The 15,105-nt window shown below is 44.0% G+C and overlaps 1 protein-coding gene across 8 annotated transcripts in view; it reads right to left on the reverse strand.

Moving 5' to 3' along the window:
* Positions 1 to 15,105, reverse strand: part of PIK3CB (phosphatidylinositol-4,5-bisphosphate 3-kinase catalytic subunit beta) — a 100,396-nt gene that overhangs the window by 63,050 nt on the left and 22,241 nt on the right. Inside the window, exon 1 of one of the 8 annotated variants that reach the window (XM_083742070.1) lies at positions 10,313 to 10,592. The exons of 2 other annotated variants lie outside the window; for them this stretch is intronic. The gene's annotated coding sequence lies outside the window, so the exon portion shown is untranslated. Of the gene's footprint in view, positions 1 to 9,635; positions 9,980 to 10,312; positions 10,593 to 15,105 lie in introns of those variants that run through there. 5 more of the 8 variants (XM_083742069.1, XM_083742076.1, XM_083742077.1 and 2 more) reach the window with 5 other exon arrangements.

A 15,105-nucleotide genomic window follows, 5' to 3' on the forward strand; every position in this document is an offset into this window, starting at 1 on the left:
TTTTGGAGGAGTCATAGAGAAGATGGGGAAAACAGAATAAAGAATGTATCAGTTCAAACAATTAATGCAAAGGCACTCACAATTGCAGCTTCTTACATGTTAGACTCTTCCTGATTACTAATGCAAGCAGTACAGTATGCAAGAGACTATGTAAATGCTGTCGCCTGCATAAGCAAACAGCAAATGTTATCTGCCTGAGGTCAGAAACTGTTCATTTCAAATCTTATTGCTCATCACAAAGCTCTGAAAAAGCTTCAGTGAATTGCACCAAGGCAGGAGCACTCAATTGTAATAGTCTGTCCTGTAGGTAATGGATTTTCAAAATTGCACTTTGTCACAAAACAGCTGGACAGATGTGAGGGGTGTCTCAACCTCCTCTCCTTGTCATCGGTTAGCTCTGATGGTCAGATCACAGATGGGCTGCATGCATGATCTATGCTTAAGCACTCAAGTAATAAAGGAGACTGGTGATAGAATTTAGTGTCCAAGGTCTGTGAGCAGCATCATAAAAGACCTGGAAATGTTTAATTGACACTTTCTCAGTGCAAATTTGTATCAGGCATTCATCTGTATCCATCTGTACCAAGCATTCATTGACTGCAGAGCTAAATGCAACACTTGCATAGAAATAGTCACATATAAAATAAGCAATGACATTCTTTATCAATCCGATGGGTTTTTTAGTATCCAAAGTTGCCAATGCCAGCTACAACCAACTTTAAAGTAAATATCTTTGTTACACAAACTATAAGCCAGTAATGCTTTGACTTTGCAAATAAAGAGCATCAATGTAAATGGCTAACAAGCCAATGTTGTTTTTGTCAGCTTGACCAATTCTTAAGGAACTAATCCTATCACAGGCCTAATGGGAGAGGTACCTTCTTGTATCCAAAAACATACACTGAATACACTGGAACTTGCTTCAAAACAGGGAGCACTTCTGGAAGACCAGTTTGCTGCTATGACCAAGGCAAAAGGTGCTTTTGCACAACCTGAGTCTGCATCTGTTTCTGGAGAAAACCAATCTTGCCACTGTTGCATCTGCCTTGGTGACATCCAGTTCAGTTTTGCCCGGGGCTGCCTTTGATATGTGCCAAAAAAGTCAGCTGGTACAAAACAGAGCCACACTGCTGACAGGCGCCCACATGTCAGATCACCTAACACCAACATATATTTCAATGGCTCCCAAGCTGTTTCTGGGCCCATTCAAAGTTTTCGTGTTTAATTATGTTTAATTAATTCAACATGTTTAATTATGCTTGGGGCCTGAATCTTCTGAAACAGAAGATTCTGATTTTTCCCTATATGAACTTACCCACACATTTTGCTCATTAAGAAAGGTCTTGGTCAAGATCCCTCTGACCAGATTTACTAGCAATGGCAAGCAGGGTGCACAAAATAATCAACCCAAGCATTCATATTTAACTGGGCTGTGGAACATCTTGTACATGTGCTGTAGATTTTCCTTTGATTGATTAGGACCTCTCCCTCTCTCTCTTTGACAGCACAGAAATAGTTTCTTTTTTTCATAGTCGGACTAAAACTTATTTTTAAAAAGCCAGATTAATACTGCTTTCTTATACTTCCTATAATGCCACTAAGAACCTGTCCAAATTAGAGTTTCCAGAAAAGGAGCTACCAGTGTCTTACTTGTCTAGGATCATATGCTGTAGTTCAGTTTGCTTCACTTCCATCAACTATATTTGCCATGCTAGGTTCTATGACAATGGTGAATGGAACCAGGAAGTCCAGAGCAAATGCATCCTGTTGAACAATGCAAGTTTGCAGACAAAAGTCATTATATGCACACCTGAACCAATATAAATTCACCCAGGCAGGAGAAAGATCACACAAATAAAACCTCTAATAGCTGTGCAATACTCTTTTGTCCACTGCCAACAGCTCACTCACTACCAGAAGAATTTTTTTAGAAGTCACATTTAATGGCTTTAAAGCAATATACTTTATCACACCTCTAACTGAAGTTACTGCTGTTGCTAAACATTAATTTAGCACCAGTGCAGTTGAGAGCAGAGAAATGAGACTGTTCCTTCCCAGAGGGCAACCTTGACCTTCTAAGGATTGCTTTGAAAAATAAGCTACATCTTTCATGCAGTCCATGATTCTATACTTTGCTCTGAATGAGACAAGCTTTGAGAAAGGTGCACTTGGATTATTATTATTATAAAGGAATTCATGGAAGTTTAATCAGAGCATGAATTGTAAATTTTACAAATTGCAAAAGCTGAAAACAGCAGCCCACCCAAGCAACCTCTCTCTCTGTCTCTATAATAGAGAAGTAGTTCTTCCATTTCCCACTCTCATAACGCACCACATGTTTAGCAGGTAGTTTGTGTTGTATAAGGCAGGGGTAGCCAACATGGTGCCTTCCAGATATTGCAGACTAGAACTCCCATCATCCCTAACCATTCATGCTGCAAGCTAGGGCTGATGTAAATTGTAGTCCACAACATCTGAAGGTACTGTCTACCTTGATTTCGGATGAAAAAAAACAATAGAAAGCTCATTGAAATATTAAGAACAGTCACATACCCAAGGAAATATAAGTCCATTGCCCCAGTAGTAATGATTCCCTCTTTTTTGAGGTACTGGCCTAATATATGGAAAGCAGGTAGTACAGGAACCATTCAACCAGTTTCTTCAGACCTGCCTCCATTACTACAGGGATATGCACAGACTCAACCAACACAGAAGACAGGGTTAACCAACACTCCAAATTTAAATGACATCAGGAACATAGGAAGCTGCCTTATACCAAATCAGAACACTGGTCCATGAAGCTCAGCATCATCCACACAGAGTGGCAGTGGCTTTCCAGGGCTTCGGGCAGGAGTATCTCTCCTAGGCCTACCTGAAGAATTGTCTCTCCAAGAACAAAGTCTTTTGCAACCCGCCCTGGAGATGCTAGGAACTAAACTTAGGAAATGTAGGGACCATCTATCCAGTGATCCTCAACCTTGGGCCTCCAGATGTTTTTGGCCTACAACTCCCATGATCCCTAGCTAGCAGGACCAGTGGCCAGGAATGATGGGAACTGTAGTCTCAAAACATCTGGAGGCCCAAGGTTGAGGAAGCCTGAATTCTATACCACTGAACTACAGCCCAGCTCTGGAATGTGGAAGGGTCCATTTGTGAACGGGGCTCTTCTATAGCTATCCGAGGTGGAGCAATAATAAATGAGAAAGGTGGAAATTATGATGAGGCATGGCATTTTGAAACACTAGTAAAATTTAGGCATTGACAAATGCATCGTAGTTTGCTCAGAACCTCTGAATATAGACCGATCCAAATAAAGAACAAAGTTTACTCAAGTGTTAGTCCAACTCATTTCAACAGAATTGCCTTCCATTAATATCTTAAGCTGGTTTAAGCCCTGAAAAGGGGACGGGGGGTGCAACAGAAAGGAATGAGACTTAGGCTGGATCCTAAACCCATTCAGCATGCTCATGTGACCTTGTAACACGGCATAAATTAAGCTGGCAAAATGGGTGGTGTAATTCAAACTCTGTTTTAAAAAGGTTTCTTTTCCCTATGCCAGCCTTACGCTGGCTCTGTCAGCATTAGCCCTGCTCCTGAACCGAGTCTGAATTTGGCATGATTTATTATGACTTCTCATACTTAGTATTGCTCCCTTAGGATCATTTCAATTGTCCATATTGGATTTCTGGATCATTACATTGTTTTACCTTGCTAGAGATCAATGCACATGCATTTCAACTTTGAGAGCAGGTTATCAGGTTGCTATCTAATATATTGTTATGGGACTCCACACTTCTCCAGGAGCTGAGAAATTCTAGAGGCAGTGCTACCAAGGCTTGCTTTCCTTTGGAAACTGGAGACTTAAACCAAGTGCTGCAAAGTTGGAGTATTTACAAATATACAACAGAACACAAGCAGAAACACATGGCACACACACAAGGCGTCAGATCTCCCACCTCACAAGGGCTCTCTCAGGCGGCACCTGCATTTCAAGGTGTGTCTAAGCACCAGCTTACTTTCCAGCTCTCTACTTTGGTCTTTCCCTGCCATACCAAAACTTTTTTGTTTCATTACATGCATCCCTTTTCTAAACTCTGATCATTTTCTCATTCTACATCAATCTCAGAAGATTAGCACACAAAAAGTGGAAGTCTACCAGTCATCCTGGGCCATTATGAAATACGGTCTTTAACGGCATGGAACCCTCAAGGGGTCAATCCTCAGACATCTCAGGCTGATATGTTGTGAGCCCCTTTGGGCACAATTTTGTAGGAAAGTAGCATACAAGCAAACAGGTGACAATGATGATGGAGCTATCACCGGGGGGGGGGGGTTGCAAAACCTCCCCACCCCATCAGGTTTTTAGTGGGAGTTAAGATTGCTCTGTAAATAAATATATCTATGGAGGGGTTTTTTTTCTTCCTTTCCTTGATTTGTGAGCCACTTTCGAGACCTTTTTGGCTGAAGAGTGGGATAAAAATGCTTTAAACAAGTCAGATTCCAGTCTGTGAAGCAAAACCTGACCACAGTATGGGATCTGTTGAAAGATGCTTAAGTGATGGTCCACCTACAATAATCAGCAGCAATCTTATAATGTGTTGGTAATATGGTAATAAAACAGAAGACATGGTTAACTGGGTGATGCCCTTCCCCCCACCAGTAACCAATTCAAGCTCCATTTCATTTTGTTCATGTAATTCTTCCAAAATATGAGGCATCAGAAGATTTTCAAAAACTTCTACACATTGTTGTCAGGTCAGTGCCACAGATTAAAGTCACATTTTAAAGTATGAGTTCCAAATCAATATCTCTAGCCTTCCCCCATTAAAGAAAGAGGATCAATAAATGGTGATAATTAATGCTTAGCTGTAATTCTTAAAGCCAACTTTTATCTGATTTTATGTTGTAACCGCCCTGAGACCTGCGGGTATAGGGCAGCATATAAATTTAATAAATAGTAATAATAATCTGTTCCTATGAGGTGTTTCATATTCAACTGCTTCTGCATTGTAATAGGACACACCTCCCTCTTGCATTAATGGGCCAATCACTTCGTAATAACACCTGCCTTCTTCGGTCGGTGCTTATCAGATTTCCAGAGAGACACCTTGCACCTGAAGTTGCTTCCAGCCTTCAGCTCTCTGTCTCTCTCCCTGTTTCCGTCCCACACCAAAACTGCTTCTTTTATTATTGCTGACACTCATAAAGAGAGTATCTGTCTCAACCAATCTATGCTTCATGCATCTTAGAAAATGAGTTCTGGCCCAGGGAAGCCCATTTGTAAGTCATTTCAAAATCTCTCTGTTGGTTTTTCTGCAACAACCTAACTTAACCCTGTGGAATCTTCAAATGGGATGTTTCCTACAGCTTACAAGTGTCCTGGTGTTTCCAAGCCATGAAATTTCCCAACTACCAGATTTCATCCTACAAAGATCTGGCTCCTGTGAGAGATGGGATTCCCAAGCAACTGTGTGGCTGTGTTCAGACACAGCATTAAACCATGGCTTAGTGCAGAGGTTGAGAACCTCAGGCCATACTTGACCTGCCAGGTCATTTTGGCCAAGCCACACCCACCTGCCATCATATATGATGCTGGATGTGGGGCAGGTAAAGATGGGGCTTGGCTGAAAGGGACAAATGCCTGCAAAGTCCCTTTCATATCACTTCCCAAGCATCCAATGAGCAGCTGACTGACAGGCATCTGGGAAGTACTGTGCACTTTGTAATTCCTGTGCTCAGCGCTTTCCAAGCACCACACATAGTGCTTGAAGAGCCCCTTACACAGCTGGAAGTCGAGTGTTTAGGAAGCGCTGTGCTTTGAGAGGTATCACTTTTAGAGGTATGATGTCAGATGATTGACTGGTGGGTGGCCACACCCACCTGTCAAAGCTGGCTTGCAAGGGCAGGAGAGATATATATCTGGCCAGCTGGGTGAAAGCATTTCCTCACCCCTGACGTACTGCTACATGAATGAGCTGCACCAAGCCCTTGGCCTTACATGCTCCCTGTTTCCCTTCCCATGCATCAAGGAACACTTCCACATTTAATTTCAGTTTCCTTTAAAATCAGCTTGTTGTTTCATTCAAACCGTTGATCATTGTTCACATTTGCATTCAAACAATCATGCATATGCTTCACTCACCTACATACACAGCCTTTTTGCTCCTGCTTTTTCACCACACATACGTCCCAAAAGATTTCCAAAACCCACAACTAGCCATTGCTTCCTATTTTTTCTGAGCTGCCAGAATATAACAAATGCCAAGGTTTAAAGTTGGCTTCCAGATCCTGACTCATCTGGAAACCATTAACTATGGTTTTGCCAATCAGACAATACATGAAGCCATACATTAAGCTCATCTGGACCTCAGCTTATTAAGCCTCAATTTGATTGTGCGAACATGGCCACTAACTACAGCTGGTTTAAACAAGCCAGCATCAGAAATCATGGTTTGAAGATGATTTGTTTTGAAAGTGACAATAGATCGTGATATTCCATGATCAGGTTTAGCTGACTGAAGAACATGTCAAGTTTAATAGAAATTGGAAGCAATAGCTGTCAAATGCTGCCACATGAGCAGAGAGAGACTGTGCAGGTCTAAAGCTCGATGGGACTGTGATTATTCTTTATGATTTATTTATGTATTTATTAAATTTGTAGCTTGAGCTTCCTCCCAAAGCAGTCCAAAATCAGTTTATGCAATCAGGTAACTGACCTTCCAAACCACAAGTCAGAAGCCCTCCACTACAGTTGGCATTTGCTGCTACAATTTATACCAGTTAGTCTCCATTAATCCCTGAAATGAAAACTCTTTTCTCCTAATCAGTTCATAGGAAGTGTTTCTTCATCAACTGAAACATGAGCAGTACCCCCTCCCCCAAAACAACCTATCACTTCCAGTAGTTGCCCTGGAAAATTAGTATTCCTTACTGAATTACAGGCAGTGAGCTACAATGTGTACATTCAACCACACATCACACAGAAGTATATTATAAAAAGAAAACAAAGTTGGCAACCTCATGCTTAAACTACAGAAAGTGCTCTACACAGGCTTCCCATCAGACTGGTTTTGAGTGGTGGACATGCATGTATTATGCTGCACTGAGGGAAACACACTGACTGTAGATTAGTTAACAGGCCATGTTCAAGGTAGCAGATTATTAACATATAAAAAGCTCTGAATAGCTCAGAAGCAGGTTATCTGTCCCTGTAAGACTAGGAGCTGATACAATTTCTTGTGGCATCACATGCTACAGAATATGACCAGGAAACCAGCATTTTCTGCTATTGACTCTAACTTTGAAACGCCCTCCCCCTCTGTTAAAGATGAAGCATCACATCCACTATTTGCTTCAGATGTATTGCAAACATTTTTTTCTGCAGGCTTCCCCAAATCATTGGATTTCCCACCACCACCATTGGATTTATGTGTGGTATTTTAACCTCAGCTTTTACTGTAATGCTTTTGTGTTTTTATGTTGATTTGTGCAACACTTAAGACATTTCAAAAACTAAATGGTTTAGAAATAAGTTATTATGATTATTTATTTATCTTGGTTAATGCTTTGTCTTTCAGGCCAACATTTCAGAATACAGTAGTACCTTGGTTCTCAAATGCCTTGGTACTCAAACAACTTGGAACCCAAACACTGCAAACCCGGAGGTAAGTGTTCCAGTTTACGAACTTTTTTCGGAAGCTGAATGTGTTCCGTTTTGAGTGTTATGCTTCTGTTTTGAGCGCCACATTTCTGTTTTGAGTGTTACACTGAGGTCTATTTTTGCTATTTATTTTACGTTTTTGCAACTCTTTTTGTTCTGTTTTTGTGACTGTGCAGAACCCAGTTCAGCTACTGATTGATTGTGTGACTGCAGTACATTGTTTATGGATTAATGGCCTCGTTAGAAAGTGACATTCATGTTAAATGGCTGTTTTAGGGGTTGTTTTTAAAAGTCTGGGATGGATTAATCTGTTTTGTATTATTTTCTATGGGAAAGTGCGCCTTGGTTTTGGAACTCTTTGGTTTTGGAACAGACTTCTGGAACGAATTATGAGAACCAAGGTACCACTGTACTGACACACCCCTTCTTGACTGCAAGCAGAAGTCTCTCTCCCCCTGGCTCAGCCAGCCTCCCAACAGAGTGACACAAACGTCACTTTGTCAGCACCAACCTCCCCTTTATGCCCACTAGAAATGCAGAAGGCACAATGGTCAGTTCCCCACCAGCAGAAATCCTCAACATAGAGTGTTCAGGGAGAGGGGAGGCCCAAGCCAGTCTGTGCTGGATCCCAAGCTGGTCTCAAAGTCATTATGCAGCAACATTGGCTACAGATCAGGCCCAATTATTCTGCCATCCCACCCGTGGTGGAGCTTCATGCTCCGACACGGGGGGGGGGGGCGGAGAGCAGGCGGGGGCGGGGCTGGTGCACATCCTGGGGGCAGGGTGTGCAGCCTGCAGGGTGGGTGGGGCAGCCGCTATGGCACCCTGGGGATTGCATTGCCAGGGGCAGTGTGCTCCCCCCCCCCACTCCTCTTCCTCCACCAGTGCATCCCACACCTTGTGCTGGAACCACTATGAGCATCAGGGCTGTGGTTCTGCCTCTCCATGTAGCCCCTCCTGCAAGGGGCGTGAGTTAGGATTGCACTCTTAAGCAGCTATGTGCGCCTACAAGCAGTAATGAAAGACAACACTAATATTAGCACAGCATGCACTACAGGCACTCAGGTGAGCTCCAGCCCTATATGATACCAAAGTCAGTGACTGTGCATTAAAGCTGTCAGAAATGAAGTTGTTATCTTGCTAAGAGAAATCTCATAATGAGCTGGTAGGAGGATTTGGAAACAGAGAACACAACTGACCCAAGCAACTTCCCCTTCCTCATTTAAGTGCTTGAAACAGATCAACTATGCTTAGAAATACGGATCCAATGTGAAGAAAGAACTCTAGTGTCAGTCAACAAGAGAGTCCAGGAGTTAAGTATGTTCAGCAAAGCAATGCTCCCAGAAAGTGTTAAATCTTTAACAGTGGAACACTAGGAATGCCCATTTAACTCCATTCTCAAGACTAGTGAGGTTCTGGAAATTCTTATGCAACATTTGAACATGTTTTAAAACAACAGCAAGGAGCTGCTGAATGAGAGAGACAGAAATAGAAAAAAGAACTTGAAACAGGGCTGGAGGGAAATAGCTTTTTGCCAGAGCAATCGAAGCCACCCTAGAAGTATATACACAACAAAACAAAAGCTGTACTTAAATACAAGAACCCCAAATGTAAAACAGAAACTTGTTTTCAAAAATCAGTTCTTACTCTCAGTCGCTAAGCTGTAAAATGGGAGGAGCTGCGCCTCGCAGTATGAAGTCAAGCAAGATTAGCCTTGCATGCAGAAAAGGAGAGATACAAGTGAGGGATAACATCTTAAGTTTAAACATTCACAGCTCAAGCGCTTATCGTTCCCTTTCGGAGGCGTCCCCAGCCCCTCTGTCTGAAGCCTTCACTCATCCCGGCCCATAAAAAGAGCGAGAAGTGACTAAATTTCACATGACCGCTAAAAGGAAGGCAGAAGCAGACGGCGGACTCCGCTGCCTGTTGAGCAAGTCGGTGTTGCAACCGAAAGGGAGAAAACGAAGAGAAATACCTTTGCCGCCTTTACTACGATGAAACACCAACAGGAACAACAACAGCAGTAGCAGCAACAGCAGCACACTGCCATGTCCCACACAAGAGTGAGCTGTTCCCGGAGGGAGAGGGGCGGGGGGGGCGGGTAAGAGAGAAGAAAACAGGTCTCGGTTGGGGACAACGGCCCCAGAATCCATGTCAGGCTACAATCCCGGATCAGCAGAGTCACGAAGGAGGAAGAAGCCCCACAGAAGCCGGCGGGACTTGATTGCTAAATAAACACGCCCGGGTCGTAAAAGTCCGCGCGGGGAAGGTTTCGACCGGAGCTGGGCACGCGCTCGCGCGCAGGCGCCGCCGCAATCCGGGGCTGCTTCAAACAGCCGATTTCCAGCGGCTTCCGCGCCACATTCCCCACCAAGAGCTCCCACAGCCCGGCGGCTCGCTGCGTCAGCAGACACGGCGATTCTAACCACCCACCCACCCCTTCTCACATCCCCTCGCGCTCGGGTGGCGGGGCAGGGAAGCCCGGCAGCCCGCAAGTTCCCCTCAGACCCTTCCTCTCTCTCTCTCTCTCTCTCTCTCTCTCTCTCTCTCTCTCTCTCTCTCTCTCTCTCTCTCTCCTTACCTCACCAGTCCAGGTAACGTCAGTGGTTTCCCCCTCAGAAGCCAAGCGCAACCCGCGTTTCACACACTCACCTGGACGAGCAAGGGCGGCGGCGGCGGCAGCCACAGCAGCTCCTGCTTTCCCTCAGCCGCCACAGGCTCTTTCTTCCTCCTCTGGCCAACCAACGCGGCGGCGGCGGCGGCGGCTTTCCCTGGCCTGCCCCTGACACCGGCAACTCCTGCTCGTACGGTACCTTCCGGGGCCCAGGTCGCTCCGGCGCCAGCCCCCTTGCGGCGAGTGTGCCTGTCTGGCGAAAGGCGGCCGGGCGCGCGCACTCTCCCTCCCCGGCGCGCGGGAAGGGGGAGGGCGAGCGCATCACCTAGGCAACAGCTTCCCTCCCTCTTCTCCTCCTGCTCCTCCGCCCTCCCAATTCGTTCCGCCAATCTCCTGGGAGCTCGTGGCAGAAAGGCCAATTAAAAACCGCCCAGGGCCCCGCAGGAGTGCTTTCGCTTTCCTCCTCCGGCTTTGGCCAAAGGGAGGTGGTTGGAATCTCCCTTCGGTTGGTACGAGCCGCCGAAAACAGACGTGCCTCCCTGGCAATGCGGAGTCGGTTGCGCGCGGCGCAGGTTAGCCCGGGAGACGACTCCGGAGACCCTTTGCGCCGGGTGGACGCGTCCTGGACAGGAGGGATCGCTTAGCTTTCGGGTTGTTCCATGGAGGGGAGAGAGGGTGGAGAAGGGAAGAGGTTCGTATGCGGTGGGCAAGATCAGAAGAGCCTGCTGGATCAGCCCGGTGGCCCATCTAATCTAGCATCCTGTCCTCAGAGTGCTCGATCGGATGCCGACGGAAGCCCGCAAGCAGGACCCGAGCGCAAGAGCACCCAATTGGGTTGGGGAGGCAACTCCGGTCTTGGTTAAATTAACGCCCGCGCAGTCTGATTCCCCGCATTTCTGCTCGGAGTACGTCCCGCCTGTGGTCACTAGGTCTTGTGACTAAGGACGTTTGCACTGGACTGCAGTCTTCAACCACGATGCCGCACTCAAACTCAGCGGCAAAATTTCCAGTCCGGTGGCTGTCATTGCAGGCAGGGTATTCTTGGTTACTGCTTGATGGGCAACCTTGGGATTCTGCCCTCTTTCGAACGGGTGACCCATCTATACATTTCTGAAGATGTACTTCATTGGATAGATTTATTTATTTAAAAAAACTGTAGCCTTATTGGCTGCTGCTTTACTCGTTCTGCTCATGGTTTTTTGTAATTATTATACTGTTTTTTATTATGTTCTTCATTTGATGGTTTAATTGCTGTATTAGATCACAAAGTGTTTTACATGCTGTTCTCCACCATGAGAACTTTGAATTAAAATGTGGGTTACACAGTTTATAAATAAAGAGTGAATTCCATCCCTACCACTCCCACCCCCACAGTTTTAATTCATGCTTAATCAGGAACTGATAAGCCTCAGGTTGTGGGAACAGAGCTAAGAGGTGGTGGTTAATCTCAACTGAAGCAGAGGCAGATATCAGCACAGCTATAAAAACAGTACATACAGCACAATCATATACATGTTTTACTCAGAAGTAAATGTTCATTGGGGGCTTGCTCTCTACTACATGTACTTAAGATTGGATCAGTAACTTTTAACAAAGATTCTTGTGCCTTCTTCCAAATTCCAGTATTTTGAAGGATAACCAACCTCATAGTCAATATGCTTAAGTCTAATCAATGCATGAAATCGTTAAGACCACAGAGTAAACTGTCCTGCCAGGTAATCAAGCCTTTGTTTCCCCACCCCTCCACCTGAGAAGCTCAGTGTGAAACCTCTTCCTACTCCAATAAGTTAGAAACTTTCACCACTTTACAGCTGTGCAACTTTGTCTTAATGCTGTATGAAAAAGCACATGACACTGACCTTTTGAGAGTTTGTAAGTAAACCATTTTCAACTTGCCAAATGTGTGGCCCTTTTTTATGCTTTTCTCACGAACCTTCAGAGTCTTTCCCAGAGCACAGATTCAGGCCATCTGGATTGCCCAAGGAGTTTGGGCTGCTTATGAGAAATAGATTCATACAGAGTAGCCCCTTACCTCCAAGGAGCTTTGTTCTTCAGGCAGGCACTTTGGACTTTGGAACTGCACCTTTAGGAGCCAGTGCTTCCATAGACTCAATGGCAGCTCACCCTCTGCCTCCAATCCTGTGACTCTTGAAGGCCTGGGATACCCCATATACTGTATTTCTCTCTGGTCACTGACACAGCCTTCTTCTCTGTAACATTTGCTTTGGGGTTTGTACCATGTCCTTCTCTGAGCAGGATTCATCCAGCAGAGGCATGGCAGTTGAGATATCTTAAGTGATGTCAAAATCAGTGTGATTTTGAAAGATTCAATCCACCATCTGGATTCAAAGTGGTGTCTGAAAATCAAAGACCTGGGCCTCAATCTCAGGAACCACACTGCCAAATTTGGTGCTATCTCAAGAAGTGTCCAACTGCGTAGAGAACAGATGGACAACTTTTCAAAATATATAGTAGAAGTAGATATAGCGATGATCTAATAGACTCAGTGATTGCTGTAGTTACCCAGTGCTGAAAGAGAGAAAAACACTCTGCATATGATTCAAAGAACTACCTGTGGAGGAATCCCAAGTGGGGGACAAGGAGGAATAGGGCAGGAGATGCACCGCCACATCCCAGCCCCAAGTAGAGGAAGTGGGTAGATAGTGGCAGTGATGCAGTTCTTTCTTCTCTGACATTACTCTTACAACTGGCTAGTGTTTTCTGCTTGCTGCTGCCAGTGGTTGCTTTCTCACCACCTGCGGCAGGTGGGGCCTCCATCACTGCGCTGGTTGAGGCCCATGAAGAGGTATCTTTGCATCATTCTAACCCCTCCAGCATCAATTGGCAAAGACAGGACTGTGAACTACCCTGAGACGCCCAGGAATAGGGCTGTATATAAATTCTATTATTATTATTATTATTATTATTATTATTATTATTATTATTATTATTATTTTTATTATTTTATTATTATTATTAATAGGACTACACTCTTAATTAAGGCAAACAAAGTAATCTTTCAGTTTTAATTTAGGGCTGTCCCACTTAAGGAATTCTTAGGGAATCATCTGTTTTAACAATTTATTAAATTTACATACAGTACAAGTAAAAACAAGTTTGGAGATGATGCCAATTAACTGGTCAACTACTATACATACAGCAGTTTTGTCTGTAGGACTTTTTCAAAGCCTGATACATTTTCTTGTTGGTTCTGCCTCTCTGTGTTTCTCTCCTTTCCCGTTACTACGTAATGGAAAATGTGAAGCATGTTGGTGTACCCCTTCAGACTTTCCTGGAAAGGCTGGGCCCAGAGCCACGCTGAACTTGGAGAAAGATTTAATGCCATTTTCAAGCAGCGACCTAATGGGAACTTTGCATTGTGTTTTAAGAGAATGTACACTGCCTCAAAAGGTGAAATACTGCAGACTGAGGATGAATGTTAAGAGTTGTCCTACACAGAATGTTTTTACTAGATCAGGGATGTCCAACCAGTAGATCGCAATTTACTCGTAGATCCTCCTCAATGCCAGTTTTTTTAAAACTGGGAGTAGATCACAGTCTCTTGGGAGTTGGACATGCTTGTACTAGATAATACAGACAAGTCTGTATAAATGGGCACAAACCTAGCTTCAGAAACAACAATATTCAGGAACTAGTAGGAGAACATTTCCACTCCCAGAAAACTTGGTTGTGCAACTGATCTTGGGACTCATCTGCACCAAATGGACACTCCAGTTGGACTATCCTTTTCCTCTCTACAGGATCATCTTAACACCAACTACACCTGGAAAGGAAGCCTACGAACATGACATCAAGTTCCTTCTGTCCCAGCCCCCTTCCATACTACAGCAGTGGCAGCTTCTACCAATTGCTCTTTGAGAAAGAGCAGGAGAGCAAGAGAGGCAGACAGAGATAACATCAAACTCCAGCTGGGCTGGGTTTTCTGTCATTTTGAACGTGTCTGTTGTCATCATAAGGAAGTTTGAGGACTTCAATGGAAAGGGGGATATTAAATAGGGTGCTACATAAATGAGATGGTTTCTATAACCACATATCTGGAACTATAGAATAGGAGGCTCAGTATGACACAATTTTATTAATTGTTGTTTCTACTATTACATTATTGTTATTTATTTATTAATTTTCTATCCAGCCCACCCCCCTCCTTTCCTCCCTCCTTCCTCCCTCTCTAAGCAATCCAGGGTGGCAAACCACAAAGTAGTAAGGACAATGCAATGGAAACAAAACTTCAGCCAATCACTTCCTCTTAAGCTTACCTACCTCAATGGATTCTAGTGAGGATAAAAAATGCGGAAGGAGGAAACCTTGTATGCCACTCTGAGCTCCTTGGAGGAAAGTTGGAATAGCTATCAAATAATAATAAACATTGTTTTAAAATGATTAAGAACATATAATGCTATTTAGAACAAAGGTTTTGTGGAATATTATAGGGCAGTGCCGTAGGACGAAAACCTTCCTATTATTGGGGTGGGTTTTGCTCCTTTTATGGGATATTTTTTTTTAATCCAGTGGTTTTGTTTTAATTTACTGTGCTTGAGTCCGTCACTGCTGTATTGTAGCTGATCTGGAATTGTATTGCATTTTTATGGATGGGTAAAAGTGTTGCTAGCCACCATGATGTGCACAAGCACTGAAAGGTCAGGATATAAATTTTAAAAGGAAGCATTGTTTAAATAGCAGCATTGGCGAATTGGCCACTGGCAATCCGAAGGAAGATTTATTGTGAAAACTACTTTTCCTTAGAAAAGCCTATTAGTTCTTCAGTAAATCCTGAACCTTAAATGAATTGGGATTTTTTAAAACAAAAACA

The sequence above is a fragment of the Podarcis gaigeae genome (assembly GCF_964106915.1).
Source record: "Podarcis gaigeae genome assembly, chromosome: 5".
NCBI lineage: Eukaryota > Metazoa > Chordata > Lepidosauria > Squamata > Lacertidae > Podarcis > Podarcis gaigeae.